Raw genomic sequence first — 23,545 nt, forward strand, 5'->3', positions numbered from 1 at the left:
TGTAGCATGCAGGCATCCAACCATTCATTCATTCGTATAGTCACTAAGTTAGTTCATAATGTCTATTATAAGCTAAGGAGAGATCTGTTCGGACTCGTAAGAAAACATATACTTGCACTAATTAATAACAAGGGTAACATACATGTTTGGGCTAGACTAGGGATGTCGAACTTACGACACGCGAACAGGACTTACATACAACATACTAACATATTTTAATGATTTTAACATGTAACAAATATGACTTAAATATAGTAACATAGCATATTTTAACATTATGCTTTAATAAAGAAGTATGACTCAATTAATTCTCTGGCCATATTTCATATAAATATTATTAGGTTAAAGCAAAAATATACCTTATTGTTAAAATCTACCTCTCTTAAATGTAATTTTCAGTAATGTTTGCAAAATAAAATCATAAAACATTCAGTCGAACGGATTTATATGTTATGCAGTCTAATACCTAAATGAAGTCAATTGAAAATTTAATGTAATGTCGTATGGCTTTTAGTGCCGGGATATCCCAGGACGGATTCGGCTCGCTAGGTGCAGGTCTCTCCATTTGACGCCTATAGGCGACCTGCACGTCGTGATGAGGATGAAATGATGAAGACAACACATACACCCAGGCCCTGTGTCATTGGAATTAACCAATTAAGGTTAAAATATCCGACCCGGCCGGGAATCGAACCCGGAACACTCAGAACCGAAGGCCAGTAATCTCACCGTTAAGCCAACGAGTCGCACGAGGATTTAATAGTAAAGTCACACTAGACAGTAAAAAGTAAAAAAACAAGACGTTAACTGACATGCTAGATGGTCAAGGTTTGCCATCCCTGCCCTAGACTATAAAACACTGTTAATATCTAGGGCAAAAATATATTTTAACTACAATTTTGAGATTGGGTGTAAATAGTGATTAGACTTAAGTGTAATTTTTAAGGTGGTAGATAAATTTAAATTTAAGTATGCGTGTATCAACGTAATATAAATTACAGTCTCGATTGACTAAGCAGTGTGAGCAGATGTGCTGTGTGAGTGTAGAAAGATGGGGATTATGCTGGAGCTATATCGAGTGAAGAAAGGAAGTTGGAAGTGCAGGAGGAAGAAGAAAACGGAAATGTGTAAGAAGATAAAGGAAGAGATAACAGAGAAAATGGCAGGTCTTCTGGTGGCAGTGGTGATGGTAGCACTGTTTATAATAGGAAGTGTGGACGTTAAACCCAGTGGGTGGGAAGAAGTTTAGTTCATAAAAGACGTGGTAAGGGAGGCGTGTTAAACTGACCAAATAAAAGAATGATAAGAGATCAATCCAAGAAGTTAAAGGACTTACGGCAGTGCTTTACCAAGCAAGTAGAAGGGAAAGGGGTAAAAGATAAAGTAGAGAGAAAGGAGGAGGAGATATAAAAAATGCGAAAGAAAGTGCAGTTTTTAGAGGGGGTGATGTCTAATCTGAAAAGAGAAGTAGGGTATGGAATCCAAGGACGAAGAAAGAAGAATATTTTTATATGTGGATTAGAAGAAGCTGCGAAAGAAGATAAAGTGGCACTAGTATATAAGGTGGTTGAGACGATACAGTCAGATTGAAAATAAATTTTAGTGAGGTGGATATCAGAGAGTGGGAAAAGTGAAAGGAAAAAGTGGTAGGCCTATTAGATGTTTAACATTAACACTACGCAGATATGGCAGATATTGTTCTAAGGAACGCAGGAAATCTAAAAGAAGAGAAGACCTGGATGAAACGGGATATAGACAGAGAAGCTAGTAGAGATTTCAAAGACTAAGAAGACATATGTGGAGAGCCAGGCAACAAGGGCTGAGAGCGTACATTAGAGGCCATCAGATGGTGGTTGGGTACGGTTAATTGTCAAGAGAGTGGTCGGTAGATAAGTTGCAGGAAATGGACTAAAACTATCAACAGACAGAAATACAAGCGGCAGCGGAAAGTGAAAGGAGAGAAGTGACCGGCTCGTGATAACGGGGCAAAAGCGGAAGGTGACGACGGGAGTAAAGACCAATGCAGTGTATGGAGAGACAGCATAAAAGAAAAGGAGGACGATAAAGTGGCTGATCAACGAGCGGCGAGAGGAGGGGGTAGCAGAGCGACACCGGCAAGGGCTGGGGTGGAGGAGTAAGAGAGAAGAGGAAGAGAGGTAATAAGCAGGAGTAGAAGTTTAATTCTAAAGGATCTGTGGGGGAAGAAAAGTAAAAATCAGTAGGAGAAGGAAGACGTCCAAAAAGGAAGAGAGCAGGGAGAAAACAGAAGGAACGAGGAGAACTAGAAGCAAAACGACTAATGCAGTGGATGGAAATAAAAATAAGGGAGGGAAAGGGGGCACAATAGAGAGCAGCAGATAACTAGGGTGGAAGATAGGCTTTGTAATTCATATTGAAGGGGTATTAAATCAGTTGGGTAATAAAGAAGTAAGATGATGGATAGTTTCAATATAGTGGTCCTCCTCAAGACATGGCTCAAAGAAGTATAAAACTGTATGAATTGCAATAAACAATTACTCTCTCCTCAATTCCAGGAAATCCGGAGCTAGGGGATGAGAGCATTTTTCTATTATAGTAAGGTGACAGGCTACATTAAAGTTGACATTGTTGCCGGTAGGGCTTCAAATGTTGGAAGGATGCGGTACGGTTCTGTAACGAAGGTCTTGCAGAGCGACCACACGGTATAAAGAATAATAATAAAAATAATGTCCGGCTCCATGGCTAAATGGTTAGTGTGCTGGCCTTTGGTCACTGGGGACCCGGGTTTAATTCCCGACAGGGTCGGGAATTTTAACCATAATTGGTAAATTTCCCTGGCGCGGAGGCTGGGTGTATGTGTCGTCTTCACCATCATTGCATCCTCATCAAGACGTGCAGGTCGCCTACGGGAGTCAAATTAAAAGACCTCCAACTTGCGAGCCCAACTTGTCCTCGGACACTCCCGGCACTAAAAGCCATACGCCGTTTCAGTAATAATATATTTCTTTTATGTCTCACTAATTGGTTTTACGATTTTCAGAGACGCCGAAATATCTGAATTTTGTTCCGTAGCAGTTCTTATATGAGCCGGTAAATCTACCGAAACGGGCCTAACGTATTTGAACACTTTCAAATACTATCGGACTGAGCCAGGATCTAACCTGCCAACTTGAGGTCAGAAAGGAAGCGCCTCAGCCGTCTAAGCTTCTCAGCCCTTCGCATAAAACTCTATACCAGGGTCAAACTCAAAATGAATCTCTTTTTGACAATCCTATTGTTTTTTCTAAAGTTCTTCATATGTTGGCTTACTGTACATTACTCTGTATAATCATTTTAACTAACTTTCAGCACTCAATAATTCGCGACATCTTTTACAGTGACAACAATACTACGAGAGTTTCCTTGGAATTTACCTTTTTCTTGCTTTCGCTTATAGAGTACCTAATTTTATCAAGTCTCTGTTTTGTGATTACGGTGTTAATGTCAAGATATGCCATATGACTGAGGTAAGATATCACTCGAATATCATGGCCAATAATTCGAGCCCTCGGATTCACAAAGAAGTTGGGATACGATTAACGCCCGTCGAATGTTTGAATGTTTGATTCTGTCATGTCCATCAGAAATTGATCGAGCACGACATCTCGCTCTTCCGGGAAAAGAAGCAGGGTCGTGACTTAAGATTTTTCCATCGGCCAATGTGGGAGCACTTATTGTTTACACGTCCTTTAAAATCGCAGTCGGTTGCGAAATATGCCAGTCACATAAGTGCATATGTGGAGGGGAAGTCGTCGTTTATGGCCGTCATGCTTTAAGTTGTCCTAAGAGTGCTGGTCGATTTTCAAGACACTGTTCAATTAATGACCTTATCAAAAGAGCTTTTACATGTATCGATGTCCTTTCTCTTCTGGAGCCGAGTGGCATCAGTCGCACAGAAGGAAAGAGCCACTCCCGTATAGCAAGGTCGGTCCGGAAACAGCCGGATGGAAGATAATATTGTGCAATAGCCAACTTCTTTCCTACAGAATTCCGTTAACTAAAACTGCGAGCTTTGCTACTCTTAGTTCTATTTCGCTTACTATAATATACTACAATCCTGAAAAGTTACGTATTCTAATTACAGTAGACATTGAATCATCCAGACCTCAGTTACTCCAATTCTCAATTGATGCTTGTACGCTAGTTGTTTAATGGGGCCTAACATCCAGATCATCGGACCTGATCCTCAGAACTCTTTATTTTTAACTAAATCGTTAAATTACGTAAGTTGGGAGGGGGAAGGGAGTGTGAAGTGCTGGCCGGTATGTGCGTTTTAGTTTTTATATTTATCGTCTGTTAGTGACAATCGCTGTGTTTAATATTCTGTGTGCGCGATGTGAAACTCAAAGCGAAAAAAGAGTTATATTAACGATCAAGGACAACCTAGAGATTTTTGTCGGGCCATTCACTTTCCAAATGCACGGACATATACGATTTTCGACGTCCCACAGCTGCAGGATCTTTCCACACCGAAACACTAGAAGCTGCTATTATGTTCCTCTGATCTGAAAGGCAAGAAGGTGCAGACATCCCAGCTATTGCAGTTGAAAAGGATTGCGATTTAGCTCTGGCGGAAACGATTAATACTATCCTGCAAACGATAAGTAGTTATTTCTTCTACCCGGGCTAGATTTCAGGCCTTATTTATGTTTCGTGTATAGTACTGGATATTTATTATATTGATCTTCATGTGAATCGGTCAAAATTCTTGAACATTTGATTTCCCAATTTTTCATTAACGTTTCATATACGCATTAATTTCATTACGTTAAAATTTTGAATTTCATGCGGATTTTTGCTTATCCGAACGACGCCTAGCACCAATTATTTGAATTGATCCTTCTGTTTCAGTTTCTCATTCGCTATCTGACATTCAACCTTTCATAATTAATTCTCTCCATTTTCATGTTGACGCATAATTTTCATACAAGACATTAAACGACGGTTGTTCCACCAATCAATACTTTGCTATGCACAGTTTATACAAATTTAATAAATATGTAACGGTTTCGATTACCTTGGAGTCATCTTCAGCTTATAAAATACATTTAATACGCAGAAAGTAAGATTAAAACATAAATTAAAAAAGATGTGCCTAAAAATAAGCTCGATTGAACTTCATAAAAGTTTACGTCTTATAACCCTCGTTTAATGTCTTATATGAAAATTCCACGTTTCTTCACAACTGCCATCACTTTGACCAATTAAGATTGAAATCGGATATTTTCAGTACAGTAAAAAATGTGTTCAATCTCCATTTTCAGAGGTCCTTCCTGATGCTCTGGCCACTGAATGTAGGAAATGCTCCGAGAAACAGAAAGAGAATGCAGAAAAAGTGATCATATGGATAATTGATAACGATCCTGTGACCTGGAAAAAACTGAAGGCCAAATACGACCCCACAGGAGAGTACACCAAGAACTATGAAGAGGAGGCTAAGAAGCGAGGTATTAACATCTAAAAGAAGTACACGGCAGAGATAGCAGCCTCGCAACATATACCTTGTACATTTGAATGTTGTAAAAATTGAAAATCTTTACTTGTTTGATATTGTACTACTTCTCCTTCAATAAATACTAGCTATTGCATTATAATGCATGTCTTAGAGACATGATTCCCACTTTCATCCTTTTATTTTTTCTTTGATGAGGTCGGTGGGGGGCGACACCGAGATTTTTCATTGTGCTTTAAGTCGCACCGATAAAGATAGGTCTTATGGAGACGACAGGACATGAAACGGTTATGAGTGGAAAGGAAGAGACCGTATCCTTGAACAAGATTCCGCCGCAGCATTTTCCTTGTGTGAAAATGGGAAACAACGGCGAACCATCTTCAGGGCTGCCGACGGTGGGGTTCGAACTTACTATGTCCCGAATGCAAGCCGACAGCTGCCTGATCCAAACTACGCAGCTCTCGCTTGGCACTAATTTTAAAAAATATTTGTTCATTTTAGATATATAACTAGACGATTCCATCACTTACCTAGGTCCGAATATTACAGAAGATGGAAGGTGCACCACTGAAGTTAAATCCGTATTGCTTAGGGCGAAACAGATTTTATGCAAAAGAGATTTTTGTATGTCAGTCAATCTTTGCTGTGAAGTGTGGGCATTAAATACAAATGAAGAAAACCCGTCTTGAATTCCTTGACATGTGATGCTATCTTAATATGATAAATGTGACGTGGGGAAATAATATGTTAACACCGGAGTCCAACACATTATGAACCATTGGAGATCAGTCCTTCGCTCAATCCAGAACTGTATTTAGGCTGTCAATATTTTGTACGTCAGATGCTTTACGTGCACATTACTTATACATAGTTATTACTTATACATACATACATACATACATATCTTTATTACCCACCCTAGAATACACCATCGGCTTTACAGGTAATAAAGACAGACAGAGCGAAACCCAAAAACAAAATAACAAACAAACAAACACTAGGCACTACATCTCTCCTAAAACTACTTAGCTAAATTATTTACCTCTAAATCTACTCAGTGTCCTCCCACACGCACGCGGATAGCCGGCAAACGTGCAGAAAGCACCGCACTACAAATTACCCTATTTCCCTATTCCCCTATTCCTACCAACCACCTAGAAAAAAAATATATAGTAGACCGGTCTCTGCGTCAGCCCTGGTATGGAATACATGCCCACCAACCCGTTGATCGCAGGGACCAGCCTCGCCACGTGAGAACTGATCTTATTTCTCACCTACACCTGCTGACAATGTATTCCTTACCTACCATGTGTGCCAAGCCAGCTTGGCGGAAACCCGACCCATCACATGGCTTGTCACACACTTCCGCTATATACGTCACACCTTCTCTATTCATTGTCAGCTCACTACCTTCCCTCTTCTTTTTCTTTTCTTGCCGTGCAGACATGCTAAGCCTAGCTTCTTTGGGTTGGGTCAAGCCCCCAACCCCTCCCTCTTCCCTTGATACGCCACCTTCTCCTCTCTCGCACTATTCCTGCCCACTACATCTCACCTTCTTGCACTTAAGACTTAAACATCAACAATTTTTTTTCACTTACACACAAACAGACAGTTTCCATTCCAAGTCCATCAGTTCACTCAGTCTTCACAATCTACAACACCACACTTGCCTCAAACTGTTAAACTTAATTTTTATACTTCCAACATTTTCTCCTTAACTACAGTCCCCCTTAATCTATCTAAATTACTATTACATACACCATCTTTATCCTCCCTCCTCACACAAATACTTTTTTTTACACCTCATATACACACAAACAAATAGTACTCCATTCCAAGTTCATTAGTTCGCTCAGCCATCTCACTACTTTTTTTTTTTTTCATTTTTTTTTTTTACCTAAGCTTCATTACTACCATCCACGGTAAACTTAAACTATAGAACAGCTTCTTAAATTTACACTACCCTCAAGCCAACTCAACCTCCCCTATTCTCAACTCTTACCTAATTTTCTCAGTCTTTCCCTTGTTACCAACTCTTCTCTTATACACCTCTGCTCTCATATTCCAGAAGTCATTAATCTATCACCTCCTCCCCTCCTACTACTTCCCTATCTACTTCCCAACACCCTGCCCCAGGCGGATCACCTTTTCCACAGGGCAAGGTGCTCACCCCCTTTCCCCTAACACTACAGCCCCCTTTTCTGATATCATCCCCTTCCCGCATCTGCTCAGGGCGGATATCCATTCCTCTGAGCAGAATGCCCTCCCCCTTCCTCCCTCGGCAAGAACCACATTATCTGCACATCCCCTGTTACTCCCTCAATTTCTTTATAAATATAGCTCTGGCCACATTTAAGAATTTCGCTATATTCGTTCCTTTCTCCCACTCTCTACATAACCAAGATGTCATCTTATAACTTTCCCCTATCAAATCCAGCTCCTTCTTACTCAGTAGTTTAATCTTTATCTCCTCCAAAGCTCGGCATTGATTAAAAATATGCAAATCCTCCCACATCCCTCCACATAACACACATCTATCACTATTCTCACTGCCTACCCATCCCCTGTTCCTCGGCACCCCCAAAACCCACCAATACAGACCTCTCTTATCCCTTCTACCCTCAAACTCCGTTTTCGGGTTTATTACTTCCACCAATTTATTTAATACTGATAAAGAGACTCTCTCTCTACATTCCCCTATTAAGCTCTGTCTTTCAATATCTAGTAGTCTTCCCTTTATCCTTTCCCATACCCATTTATTCCTACCACCCCCCCAGGCCTCTCCATATTCCCCCAAACCAACCTGTTGTAACCATTTTTTGCACTTATTCACCCAGTAACCTTCATTCGTCATACCTTTCTGAAACTTAAACGTTTCTTGTACTAATGCCCCGCCCTTCCCTTCCTCCAATCTAATCCAATACTTAAACACCCTCTTAGCTATTTCAACCTCTATCGATTCTTTACAGACTAATCTGGCACCGGCATTGGCTGTACAGTTCGGTAGGTCCATCATAATCTTGCTAAATTTCGCCACCACCTGGTTTAGTTCACCCCTGCCCTCGTCCATTCCCCATACTTCGACCCCAAATAGCATTTTGCCCATTACCAGTGATTTGAACACCGTTTTCTGAATTTTGTATTTAACATTTGGGAATTTCTTCTCTAAAACCCCCACTACCGCAAGAGCTCCTCTACCTTTGAATTTTGCGTTCCTACACTGATTTTTCCAAGAACCATTCTTACTAATTATTACACCTAGATATTCCATTTTTACTCCTGGTCTAATATTTTCCTGGTCTAGCCTCCAAACTTCCTTATTCTTTCTTCCACCCCTTTTCCTACATACCATTATCTGAGTCTTCCTTGCATTTACTTTGAGAGACCACTTCCTAGTATACTCAACTACCTTGTCCAACCCTTTTTGCAATCCCCTTTCCGTCAAAGCCAAAATCAATAGGTCATCCGCAAATAACAACCCCGGAACCTCCATTTTTCCTATCCAAGGGCACTGCCAAGCCTCTCCACCATGACCCTCTAAAATATTATTTATAAATAATATAAATAATATCGGGGATAGTTTACACCCCTGTCTCACCCCACTCTTAGATTCAAAACACTTACTCAACCTTCCATCCTGCAATTTAATCATCACAAACACTTCCTCATAAATTGTCTGTATTGCCACCCTCATTTTTTTTGACATTCCAACCTCTCTTAGTCTCAAAAATAGCGCCTCCCTACTGACCGTATCGAAGGCTTTTTCTAAATCAATCGCTGCTACATATAATTTACGCCCTGCAATCCTCACATACTTTGTAATCAAAGTGTCCAGAATCCAAACATTATCGACTGTGTACCTTCCTTTCCTAAATCCATTTTGGAACTCAGATATCCTACCGTACTGTTCCGCCCATCTTGTTATCCTATTCGCCAAAACCCCTGTGTACACCTTCGACAACGAGTCTAGGAGTGTAATTCCTCTATAGTTGTTAGGATCGCTCCTAGCTCCTTTATTTTTATAAATAGGGCATAATACCCCCTTCCTCCATTCTCTAGGAAATTTCCCCTTTTCCAGCAACCTATTAAAGAACTTCACGATCCCCCTCAACATCGATTCATTTGCCCCAACCTCCTTCCATACACTATTGGGAATATCGTTCACACCTCCTGCAGCCTTGGGTCTAGCATTTTTTAATACTCTAATTACCTCCTGACTTGTTATCTCCCCATCCAAAATTGTAATGCCTACCTCCAATTCACTTCCTATATATGACTTGTCTAATTCTCTACCCAATTTCCCCTCCCCTTCTAAAAGCCTTTTAAAATGCCTAAGCCATTCGTTTTCTCCTATTTTATCCCCCTTCCCCACCGGTTTCGTTCTTCTGATCTTGTTTATTACCTCCCATATCCTCTCAAATTTCTTCTCTCTACAATATCTATTTATTTTATTAGCTTCTGCCTCCTTCCATCCTCTTTTCTTCTCATTCAATATCTCCTTATATTCCCTTCTCAATTTACAATATTCCTTCCTCTTTTCTTGCTCACCTTCCTTCCTAAACTCCGCTAGGGCTCTCATTACAACCTCACGTTTCCTCCTGCATTCTTCATCAAACCATCCATTCATTTTATTCTTTTTTTTCTCTACCCTCCTCCTTACTTTCTTTCCTACCCTCCATACAGGGAGTTCTATTAATTTTACCACGCTATCCATGTCGTTCTCTTCTACCGCCCTTTCAATTCCTACCCTTAATATATCTCCCTCCTCTTTCAAATGTCGTCCCAATTTCTCTTTAGTATTGTCATCCCATAGATACTTCCATCCACCATTCCTATATCTCTCCCTACTTTCCTCCATCTTTCCCTTCTCATCCGCAACCAAAGTTCTCAATTTTATTTTGATAGGCATATGTTCCGTTAACCCACATTCTAACACCTCAAAACTTATTATTCTCCTTAACGCTATCTCTGAGCTTATTCCTATATCCACTGCACTTCCTCCATTTGTTGTAATATACGTCAACTCTCCCACACTATCCCCCTTCATCCATCCATTTAAAATAAATAAATGTTCTATAGCACACAGCTGTAATAACCTTTCTCCATAACTATTTACAACATTATCCTTACTCTTCCTTTGCAGTTCCCCTTCTACTTTTACTTCTTTCCCGTACACCGGTACCCTATTGCTCACTCTCGCATTCCAATCCCCCAATAAGATCATCCCATCTTCTACATATATCCCTTTAATTGTATTTATTTCTTCAATCAATTCGTCAAAAAAATATTTATTAGCATAAACTGAATCGCTCGGATGGTTATACAGCAGTGCCAGACAAATTGCTTCCGTTGCCCCCTTCCCCATTTTTACTCTCAGCCACACTACCCCTTCTACCCCAGTCTGTAACGTCTCCACCCATTCCGCTACCTCATTTCTTATTAAAACTACTATGCCCCCTGGATTTCGGCCTCTCTTCCCTATTTTTTTTCTTAACACGTTAACTACTCTATAACCGTCCCATGTAATTTCAACCCCTTTCCCTAACCACGTCTCTACTAGCGCAATTATCTCAAAATCTTTCACTAGATCCACAATTTCCCTATTTCCTAACTTCCCCATCAATCCCTCAATATTCAACACCCCTATCGCCATCTCTAGTTATTTACTTCCTCCCCCTCCCTCTCTATCCTGCGTTTCACCACTTCCCCCCTTACTTCTCGTAATTCTTCCTTTTGGCTCCACCACGTCACTCTCCCCTTCCTTCCCTTTCTTCTCCCCCCCAATCCACCCCTTTTCCGTGCCAGAGCCTTTTTTCCCACCCCATAGATCTTTTAAACTTAACGATCTCGCCTTATTCAACGCCTGTTTTCTCTCCAGGTTTCTTTCTGCATTTCTCTTATTCGGGGAGGTTGAGTCACTACCCTGACTGCTTTCCCTTCCCGTCACCTCTTCACTACCTGTATCCACTTCACTTCGGACTAGTGTCCTACTTGTTGATTCACTCCTTCCTGGGTTGTTCTGACTCACCAAGGACTCTGCTGTCTCCGCCACCTGACCGCTGACACCGCAGTCCCGTCTTCTCTCTTCCTTCTCCATACTGATGTCGCCCTGCTCTCGATTTCTGCAACTCATTTCCTCCTCACATATTCTCCATCCTCAGCAGTTCCTCCTGAGTCCACGATCGCGACCAATTTCTGCCTGAAGTTACCAGACACCTCCCCACAATCTTGGTTCGCAATCCCTGAGCTCTAGCCCGCCAAATATGCCGCTTATAGACATCCAACCGCAACCTGTCTTCTTTCTCTGTCTCAGCTTTCAAATAAATGTTCGATCCTTTTAGATTTCCAGCATTCCTAAGAAGTATATCTGCCATCAGGGTTGAAATTAGCCTTAACTTCACCGGCCTATGACCCTTGTTTCTTCCTACTCTATATATATCATCTATATCAACTTCAGAAAAGTTTATCTTCATTTTGTTCGAAACTATGTCCACCACTTTCAATACTAATTCCACTTTTGATTCTGTTCTTTCCTCAGGTACACCATACACAAACACATTTTTTCTTGCTGATTCGCTCCTCGCTAACCTCACTTCTCTCTTCATTGCTGTCAATTCCTCTTCCAGTACCACCACCTTCTTTTTCAAGCTTCCCAACTCATCTTCTATCTCCACTACCTTACCATTTAGCCCACCAATTTCTTCTTTTATAAAATTTTTTAAGTCCTTCATCTCCTGCTTTTGGTTTGCCTGGTGTTCCTGCATCATTTCCTTTATTTCATCTCCTTTACTCGCTTCCTTCACCACTCTCTTGATCTTTTCAAGTTCCTCCCATCCGAACGGTCCCTGGTTTGGCCCCGGGTTCATTTCTATACCTCCTACCACCAGCATTGTCGCAATCACCGCCGCACACAACATCATCTCCAACCGTCCTTTATAACCACTAATTTCTCTCCCTCTCTCAGGTCCACCTTCCTTCCAACTCCCTCTTGCACCATGCCATCTTCCAATTCCCATCCTGTATTGCTGTAGCGTTATTCCCATATTGCGCACCTCGTCTTACTCACACGTCTGCACTTCCCGATGTCTCGCTCGTGACTGTTGACAATCCAGAACTGGCGTGCGCATAATGAAGTCACAAAATGCTCCACTCTAATTTAATAAGGACTGTGCGGAAGGCTTCACTGTAGGAAACGTATCGTTCATTGTATAATAGTGTGTTTTTACAGGTATGTTTATAATGTTATAATTTATATTGACAGTTTTGTGTGTTTGACAGACTGGAATGTGTTTATGTTACATTTTCTTGAGATTCCGCATAATAAAATGCAACGGTCTCTAGGATATCTTAACTACATTTTCCACTTCCTCTGACCAGTTTAAATCTTTTCTTATAGTAGTAACACCTAAGTACTTACAACTATCAACTTCGATAACATTTTTACCCCAAGTTCGTAATCCCTCTTCCTGTCATTTATTTTTTACTGAAACACAATTTCGTTTTTAGTTTCCGCTGTGGATTTGCATTCCATTTTCACGCGCCCATTTTTTCAATCGTACATTGCTGGCGGGACCTAGCGTTTACAGTGCACTATATCGTCTGGTATAGGCTAGAGCAATTCTATTACTTTCATTGACCTGTCTCAGCCTTATCCTTGGCTTTGACAATATGAAAGTGACTGAGGCATGAGTGATGCTAGTAATACCATTCCTTATGCATCCAGTCCCTGCGATGAATGGTGTGAAAATATTGCTCATAGGGTCGGTTGATGCATTCATTTCAGTTGGCTTGGCAGACTGATATGTAATAGCAACTTCTGCCTCAGTGAGGGAAGCAACGGGGAAGTAGGCCTACCTCACTCCTCAATTCCCTAGTACGCCTCTTCAGTGATGCCTACGCCATCTATGACAGATGATGGCAAAGCTTTTGAGGATCCAACCAACCTTATGGCTGAGGATGGAACATACATACATACATACATACATACATACATACATACATACATACATACATACATACATACATACATACATAACATACATACATACGTACGTACATACATACATGCATACATACATACATACATACATACATAATTAACCCTTAACTTACCATTTCATCGTTGGTCGGCCACAGCTGCTGCAGTAGAGCAATATCGAACTCTTAAATCTTGGGGTCGTAGCGGAAATAATTCGGTCACGATCTTAACCAAACGATGGGGTTCAGATGAGAGCCTAACTACTTGAAATGAGGAGCAAATATATGCTTACTAACTTTTATTGAATCAATTAACTGCACAATTTTTTAAAATATAAAATCCTTGATCAAGAAAAATTTGAATTATTTAATGTTTCAAACGCAGTCACTTTGCATGGCGTTAGTTTTATTGATTACAGTATCGAAGAATTTTCTTCGGAGAAAAGTAAAAATGTCACAGATTAGTGGACGGCGAAACTGAAAAGTCAAAAAACCTGAAAATCGGGCACCTATTGATCCAAACGATAACTGAGATTTAATCCACACGATCCGTGGAAAATCTGACTTTCAACAAATAGAGTTCCAGATTTACTCTTAATTAAGGTTATCCACCAGTCAAATACCTTTTCGGATATGGGAACACCCGCCGAATGGGCCCTTAATTGAACCAAATTGATTATCAGTTGCTTTGAATAGGTTGCGAATTGTTACTGGAAAGCATGGTGTTCACTACAAGTTAATAGCAGCATTTGCAATTGAAAATAAAATTCTACCATGTATTGTCATCTCGTGACACCCTTAAGTTATGAAATAATCCCGATGCTGAAACGTGCATCACCCCAAACAGCTGTTCAGAAGGAACCAACAACAACACGATCCGAGAGGATCTTACGTTACGTCGTTCTGGAGGAACAGAACTGCGAAATGCAGGAAACACTTATTCATCACGCATTTAGAAGAAATGCCAAACACTAAATTTAAATAAAAATGGTAAATGACTTGAAAAATATTATTGTAAAACCAACTTCAGGTAATAAATGGTCAGTTACGCTTAATAAAATTACAAGTCCACACGGTAAAATAAAACAAAAATACAGGAGTTATTTTCTTTACAACAACGACTACCATTACAGATCCATCTACTTATTGTTTGTCCCAAAAAACTATCTACAAAGTTATTGATCGACCACAATCAACTACGTATATAAATGAAAGAACGAAATAAATTGAAAATAAAACATATTCCCGGCTGACGAATCGAACCCGCATTCGTAACTCAAGTCTCACACAAGTAAGCTGATTGTCAACACACACACTAGCAAAGCAAACGGACGTCAGAACGACAAAACAATTAAGTCCGTAATTAAAATAAAATACTGAAGTTCAATGAACTCAAGCACGCATGGCGAACTCCAGTAATATTCAAATCACCGTTAGCTTAGAATCCAATATTGGGCAACCCTCACGTTCATGCCACTAGTGGTTCCTTAACGTTAGGTAAACACTTTCTATCTAGTAAGGGCTGTGCGCCAAACATGGCATCAATATTACTTAGCTAACACTCTTCGCATTGCATACACTACTGCAGACACTACCATCACTCAAGTCACTTCGCAAAACCCCTAATCTAAGACTTCAGTATATACAGCCGACATCCTAAACCTATCGTCGGGCCTACCTAATGTCTGCGGACCCTAACACTAACCTCTATGTAAATACACACACCTTCCTAAACCAATCGTTGAGCGAAAACTAGGACGTCTCATCATCAGTATACTCCTAGGATAACATGTGACATCCTAAATCTATTATCGAGCGGAAATTGGGTTGTCTATGCTGCTTGTAAAATGTCAGGCGAAATCGTAACTTCAAACACACTCTTAGATATTTTAGCTGTAAACCTTGTCGAAACTAAGAGCACGCAATGAAACAAATCTTGCCACAGAATGAACGCAAGTCGGGAAATACAATTAAGTCCCTATCGTGTTAAGAAAACGTGAAATTGAAACAAGTAACGTGTGACAAGCAATCCATAACTCAAACACGATCTCGACATGCACAATGGAGTTTGGAAAAATAATAATGATTTTCAACACCCGTCTAACATTACGCGAACATCGCCGAAATTGTAATCATCACCACCGCAAAAATTCACACTATAATTCTAGGGTGAGGCCCTCAAATCGCCTACCATCTCACTATTCAAAATATCCGTATCCATAAACTATCCAGTGAAGCGAAATTCATTGAGTCTACACAGCCAAACCATCGCTTTAAGAACGTTCAATATCTCATCCCACATTGTTTCCGATTTAATGATAAATCATCGTCTCATAATTATGAGATTTAACTGAGTATAAATTTGTCATTACAGTCAAATAACACCAACCGTGTATTCAGAATGTTCTTCTACCCTTGAAGTCGTATAAGTTTACTATAATATTTATTATGCTGACTTAACTTAAACTAGTCACTTGGATTTAACGGCCACGAGTTACAATCTTCAGCAGAAATTGTTTTCCACTGGGGATCTTAACTTGAAATCATAAGGTGCGTCAGAGAGCACTCACTTCGAACCAACATTCGCCCGGTCAGCTGTTCCGGATTGTTAGCGAAATATACTACAGCCTGCCTCAGAAATATCACATTTAATATACAGCCTGTATAAAAAAAATTTCGCCATCAGCAAATATAGCCTGTCTCAAAAATTCATCCCCATCAACATATATAGCCTGTCTCAAAAATGCATTCTCATCGCATCTCACGGCGGTGTTACACATGAAATACAGGCTTCCTCTGACTTCGACCTCTATACAACTCTTATCTCAACATATCATTCCGACACAATCCCTTTTCTTCTGTTCCAAGACTTTTCAAACCTCAATCCTCTCGTGACAAACAAGTTTTATAAAAATCCTTTTTCATTTATTTTTACTACAACTTTCGGACCTCAGGAATACAACAACACACCATGATTTCCTATATCACCGACATACACGATGTCACAAAATTTAACTTCCCATGAATAAATATAACTTTATCGGACTTCACTGGACTTCGAGACACACGCAAACCTTATTGAACATAACTGTTAAATAAACTTTTAACATAGAAAAGTTTTATCCCGCGGTAAATATTACTATTTTTTATTATTATTTCGACAAAAATTTCTGAACCCATACGATATTCGAAATTAAGACATTCATCACGACTACATGATCGTTATCACCTTCCTAATTTTACTCAATTTTAACAATATCTCAAAGAATATTTACAGATTATTTAAACTTCGCATTTTATACTTTCTGGACGTGAACTTTACAGCCCCAAAGAGTTTCACACGACGACCAGAAATGTAATATCTTCGCCTGATAATTATTAAATAGAAATTTGACACACGTACTGAACATTTATTTGGACAAACAAATTCTAACTACAACATTGATACAAATATATTTACAGACCTGCAGTCATAGTCGTCATCCTGGATTCATGGCTGCATTTAGCCAGCTGGCCTTGGGCCTAGCCTTCCATGGCTACATTTGACATCTTCTTATATATATATAAAAGATAAGAGTTTTGTCTGTACATTGCTCAGAATTTGGAAAGAATGGTATTTCTGTATCAGTCATCTCCACAGTAACAAGAAAATGCATTTTTTACTTTTCCGTAATTTCTGTCTGTCTGTCTGTCTGTCTATCTGTCTGCTGTCTGTCTGTCTGTCTGTCTGTATGTATGTATGTATGTACACGCATCACGAGAAAACGGCTGAAGACAATTTAATTAAAATCGGAATGATAAGTCGGGTGATGAACCGCTACAATCTAGGCTATAAATTATTTTAATCACGCTGAGTGAAATGGTACTTTAGGGGAAGGCCTGAAATTTAATTCTCAAATATTTATGTTTTTAGTGGTCGTGTCTTAATGAAAATCGCTAGACAAAGATGGAAAATAATTCGCTACAATATAGGCTATACACGCTGAGAAAAATGGTAGTTTAGGGGAAGGCCTAAAATTTAATTGTCAAATATTTATTTTATTAGTGGTCTATCTTCACGAAAATTGGTATGCAAAGTCTGGGAATACGTCGCTATGATCTAGGCTATCAATAATGTTATTCGCACTGAGTGAAATGGTAGTTTAGGGGAAGGCCTGAAATGTAATCTATCTATATATATAAGCCAACGGCCGTAGCCGTGTTGCAACACCGGATTCCGTAAGATCTCCGAAGTTAAGCAACATTGGGCGTGGTCAGGAGTTGGATGGGTTGCCATGCGCTGTTGGTGGGGGTAAGGGAATGGAGGAGCAGAAAGGAACTGGCCACCCTACCGCACGTAAACTCCGGCTCAGGAACACCTCTGCGGAGGTTCGGACCTGCCTTCGGGCAGAATAACCCTTACCTTATATATATAAAATAAGAGTTTTGTCTGTACATTGCTCAGAATTTGAAAAGAATGGAATTTCTGTATCGGTCATGTCCACAGTAACTAGGAAATACACTTTTTACTTTTCCGTAATTTCTGTCTGTCTATCTGTCTGTCTGTATGTCTGTCTGTTCGTCTGTCTGTATGTATGTACACGCATCACTAGAAAGCGGCCAAAGAGAATTTAATGACAATCGGTATGCGAAGTCGGGGACTATGTCGCTACAATCTAGGTTATAAATAATTTTATTCAGGCTGATGGAAATGGTAGTTTAGGGGAAGGCCTTTAATTTAATTTTCAAATATTTATGTTTTAGTAGTCCTATCTTCATAAAAATTGTTATGCAAAGTCGAGGAATACGTCGCTATAATCTAGCATATGAATAATGTTATTCACGCTGTGTTAAATGGTAGTTTCGGGGAAGGCTTAACATTTAATTTTTAAATATTTATGTTATTAGTGGTCCTATTACATTGAAAATTGGTATGCAAAGTCGGAGAATGAGCCACTATAGTTTAAGCTATAAGTAATTTTATTTACGCTGAGTGAAATGGTAGTTAGGTGAAGGCCTAAATGTAATTCTCAAATATTTTTATTATTAGTTGCCGTATCGATAACTATTACATAACAAAAATATAGACAATTAAATTTCTGACCATTTATATCTTATACATTTTTACCGTACCGGCTATGATAACACAGATATTAATGAATTTGTATTTTTGTTGCAAAGTCCACTAGAAAATGGGTTAACAGAATTTAATGAAAATCGGTATATAGAGTCGGGGAATAAGAAAATACAGTCTAAGCTATAAACGATTTTATTCATACTGGTTGAAATTGTAGTTTAGGGGAAGGTGCCTAAAATGTAATTTTTAAATACCAATGTTATTGGTCCTATCGAAAAGTACTATATAAAAAGTTATAGAGAATACAATTTCCAACCATTTATCTTTTATTCAGGTTTACCGTACCGACTATGATAAGAGTGGTATTTCAGAGTCGGAAGAAAACGAAATATGAAGAAGTATAATATCGAAAGTGCATAACATTGATCAACAATAACATTACATTGACTATTGTTTATTGTTATGTTCTTTGTCTCTTATGCTGCCTCTCAACTCCGAGTATAACAGCCTGATTAAATATTGTCGGGAAATAGGCGGGGATTTAGAAAACTTTCTTCTTTAGCATGCCATTCCTCTGGTTCATACATTTTCTGATACAGCTGGTACGTAACACATTGGATCATCATAGTATTTCAGCTATTCGATCCCTACTCTGACGCGCTGTTTTGAATGAGCAGTGTGCATACTTAAGGCAGAGCCTCACTTAGTGGTGGTGGTGCTGGTGGTGGTGGTGGTGGTGGTGGTGGTAGTAGTAGTAGTAGTATTAGTAGTAGTAGTATGGCTTGGTCTAGAATAACAATTTAGGCCTTTTCCAAATTATAGCACCACAATATTCACTAAATAATTCAAAATTCAACTCTGAAAAGAGCCGTTTCTTAAGAAAAGCTCCTTTCATTTCACTTTTATTAAATTCTACATTCAATTTATTCCAGACTAGCAGTGAAGATGAGGTTTCTCTTCTGGCTTGGAGGAAAAATTTGCCTTTAATTCAGATAGATTTTTCCGCCACCAGTGTAGTGTATTGATATTTACCGAGCTCGATAGCTGCAGTCGCTTAAGTGCGGCCAGTATCCAGTATTCGGGAGATAGTAGGTTCGAATCCCACTGTCGGCAGCCCTCAAAATGATTTTCCGTGGTTTCCCATTTTCACACCAGGCAAATGCTGGAGCTGTACCTTAATTAAGGCCACGGCCGCTTCCTTCCCTTTCCTGTCCCATCGTCGCCGTAAGACCTATCTGCGTCGGTGCGACGTAAAGCAACTAGCAAAAATAATGATATTTTCCGACTCATCGAGTACTCCTAGGAATCAGAATAGTAATTGGGCATAGTTTGTGCCCTGGGAGTCTCCACTATTCGACCCTCTCCCCGCCGAAGAAAGCAGAAGAGTGTTCACGGATCACGGCTGTCTGCGGTTTGGTCATTCCAGGTCTGGAACTTTGGACTGTTAGATAGGCAGCGTAGTCCTGTTCGTTAAAAGTGAGAAAATGTGTGGTGTTTCATTTGAACGAGTATTTCGTAATATGAAAGCATTGCTTTTAGGTCCTAGGTGTTATGTCGACGGTAGGATAGGACAGGGCTAGGTGCGGGAAGAAAGCGAACGTGGGTTTAATTACGGTACAACTCCAGTCTAAGAGTTTTTCTCAAATATTCTAATACTCAAAATTATTACTTCACCCCTGAAGGGGGAGGCTGGCCCATTAGAGCGTGACGCCCTCTCTCAGGCAGGAGATGTGGTACGGTGATTTGTGATTTGGAAAAGGGTGAGCTGGGTGCGACCGTGTTCTATAATATGAACTGTCCTGGCATTCGACTTAGTGCAGGAGAATGGAAAACCACGGAAAACCATTCTCGAGACAGCCAACAGTGATGACCATCCCATCTCCGTCTCCCAAATGCAGATCTGTAAAATCACAGACCAGCCGTAGTTACCTCGTCTCTGTACCCTCCGACGTCTCAGATCTTATCGTCGGGACACGTATGTAAGCTTCGCGTGACGTTCAGTTAAACCTTGACAACATCAATGAACCGATTCTTCCCGTGAGAATGAAGAGAATGGACTTCTTGATATCAGTCAAACCCATTCCTTTTCAGCATATCAATGATTGTCTGCTCATCCGTGTGGTGCATTCGAAAAAAAAAGAAGAAAATTGAAAGAACAATGTCCACGTAGGCTTACATGACTTCAGTCTCCTTCGCGCATCTTCGACAAAGGGCGTTGTCCTTTCCTCCATTTTTACCTAGAACTCCCTTTTTTCGTATTTAACATTTAATTTTTGGACGGCTGTCTACATCGAAGGAGTCGGATTAAATTCATCAGCTAAGAAGTAGTTTGCTGAATGTGTTCAACAAAACGAATCACTCCAATTCCTTGCCATTGCATAGAAGACCATTCGTGAAATGATGACTGCATAAGATGTGTACGGGTGTGATTTTTAATCTGTTTAAGACTCTAAATTTCATCTGTAGCATCGAAAATCTTTCTAAACTTCACATCATCATACATTGAAGGCTTTTGTGCCAAAGTGATATGCAGTAAAGCAGCCTTCCAACACAGTTAATAATAATAATAATAATAATAATAATAATAATAATAATAATAATAATAATAATAATAATAATAATAATAATAATAATAATAATAATAATAATAATAATAATACTTGTTTAAAGGGACCTAACATGTAGATCATTGGCCACATTAAATGGTCAGCATTGAGGCCTTTCATTCAGAGTGTCCTGGGTTCGATTCCCGTCCAGGTTGTGGGTTTTAATCGCGTCTGATCTATTCGTACGACTCGATGTTTGTATTTTAACTAGCACATACATCTCCATACAAACACTGCATACCACACTACCAGTCTCCACAACACTAGAGAAAACATCCCTTCCGTGGTATCCTATTTTCGCTATTTGCTTAACGTCGCACCGACACAGATAGGTCTTATGAGGAAGATGGGACAGGAAAGGGCTAGGAGTGAGAAGGAAGCGACCGTGCCTTAATTAAGGTACAGCCCCGGCATTTGCCTGGTGTGAAAATGGGAAACCACCGAAAATCATATTCAGGGCTTCCGACAGTGGGGTTTGAACCCACTATCTTCCTAATACTGGATACCGGCCGCACAGTGACGAGTCATACCAGGAAAATGCTGGGGCTGTACCTTAATTAAGGCCACGGCCATTTCCTTCTTTTTCCTAGGCCTTTCGTATTCCATCGTCGCCACAAGACCTATCTGTGTCAATGCGACGTAAAGCAAATTCTAAAAACTTAGGATTTGCGTCAGGAAGGGCATCTGGACGTAAAACATTTCTAACACCACATGTGCGACACAGTGCGCACCCGTGACCTCAACAGAATGAGGAAAAGGGGTAGAAATACAAGGAGGAAGGGGAGAAGGAGGAGGAGAAAGGAGAAATAGAGGAAGAACAATTTATAACTTCAGTTACTGCGTGCAAGCCTTTTAATTTGACGAAATGTGGGCTGACCACCTGTGAGCTTTGACGTTCCTTTTCAATTTAACTGATGACACAGAAACTAATGGGAGTTTTAATGCTGAGTTTCATTCATTCTGATGAATAAATATCAAAAGTGTCATCAGATATATTTTAAATTGTGACATCGGCCGTTGTGAAGTGCCGAATGGACCCCCACTCGCTCTTCAAAATTCTGACTTCCCAAACAGGATTTGAACCCACTACCTCAATATTCTGAGGCCAACAGTCTTCTCCTTATTCACCATGGGAACTATTATTTCCAGTGTTGTAAACTGAAACTGTACAGTGTCCTTGTACATTCAAGAAATTGTGTTACTGTATGAATGAACCACTGATGGTGCGCAGAAGAATAAACGAAAGTGAATCTGTTGTCCTATTTCCTTGTACTGTATTTAGAATATAATTGTTGGGGTATTAAGTGGGCTAGCATTCCCATAACATACAATTTAATCCTGGACATGCTGCTATTAAACTACATAATTTCGGGTTTGCTCTGACGCGAAGTTATTCAGCTGAACAATTTGATCAAAGCAGAATAATCTGTGTTTGACTCAGTTAACCTTGAGTTTCCTACGCAACAGTCTTATATTTTTGGTATGGGCCGATCATTTCCTCTTGCTTGTTTCTATTATAGAACCAATTGCGATATCGACAATTACGTAGATATACCTAATCATTTATAATGAAGTCTTATTATAGCTAATTACTAACATTAGCAACTTAAGTCACTACTGATTAACTGCAAGTTCTGCGAGTTCTGCTGGTAGTTTTATGGATACTGGCTCTATGGACAAGCAGGAAATAAGTCTAGCTTCAAAAACAGGTTTACAGTGATTCCCGCTTATCCGACGTAAGCATAAAAGGATGTCGATACATATTCTAACCATTTAACAAATATTTCTTATGGTTTTGGCTCATAAATTAGCGAAGGATGCGAAAGATATCACATCCAAAAATGCAAGAAAAGAACTAAAACCTTCAAATATTAGAGGAAATAATAGTAGCTACTGTAGTATTTTAATGATTTTATAAGGTAATTAATTGGTCATTGGCTGCAATACACATTTAAAAATGTGTGACGTGATGTTACCTATCAATCGTGCAGGTTGTGATGTGAAGTATGGACGGATGGCCAAGACTGAAACCCATATATGAGGCTCTTTTATTAAAGGTCCGTAGTCAGTTTTCCCCTTTCGATGCAATAATCCTACACTTGTTGACTCAAAATTCCGTACAGGTATCTCTTTGAAACCACCCGTTTGATACAGATAGATTAATCGTTTTAAATTGGAGTATCAATTTATTGACAGACATACTGATGATCCTTTAATTTTAACAAAATGAAATTTGACACCATTTTTATGAGCATTTAAAAGAATTTTGCTTTCCTGCCGACTGTCTTCTTCACACCATTATGTCACGTACTCTCTGTGCTGGAGACTTCCTCTTGTTGCTGCAATGCTTCTTCAAGGCTTTGAATCCTTCATAGTGTGTCATTTTTTGCATCATATTCTTCAGCTACGTTTCATTTTCACTGTTGTTAACAATGT

The sequence above is a fragment of the Anabrus simplex genome, chromosome 5 (genome assembly GCF_040414725.1).
Source record: "Anabrus simplex isolate iqAnaSimp1 chromosome 5, ASM4041472v1, whole genome shotgun sequence".
Classification (NCBI taxonomy): domain Eukaryota; kingdom Metazoa; phylum Arthropoda; class Insecta; order Orthoptera; family Tettigoniidae; genus Anabrus; species Anabrus simplex.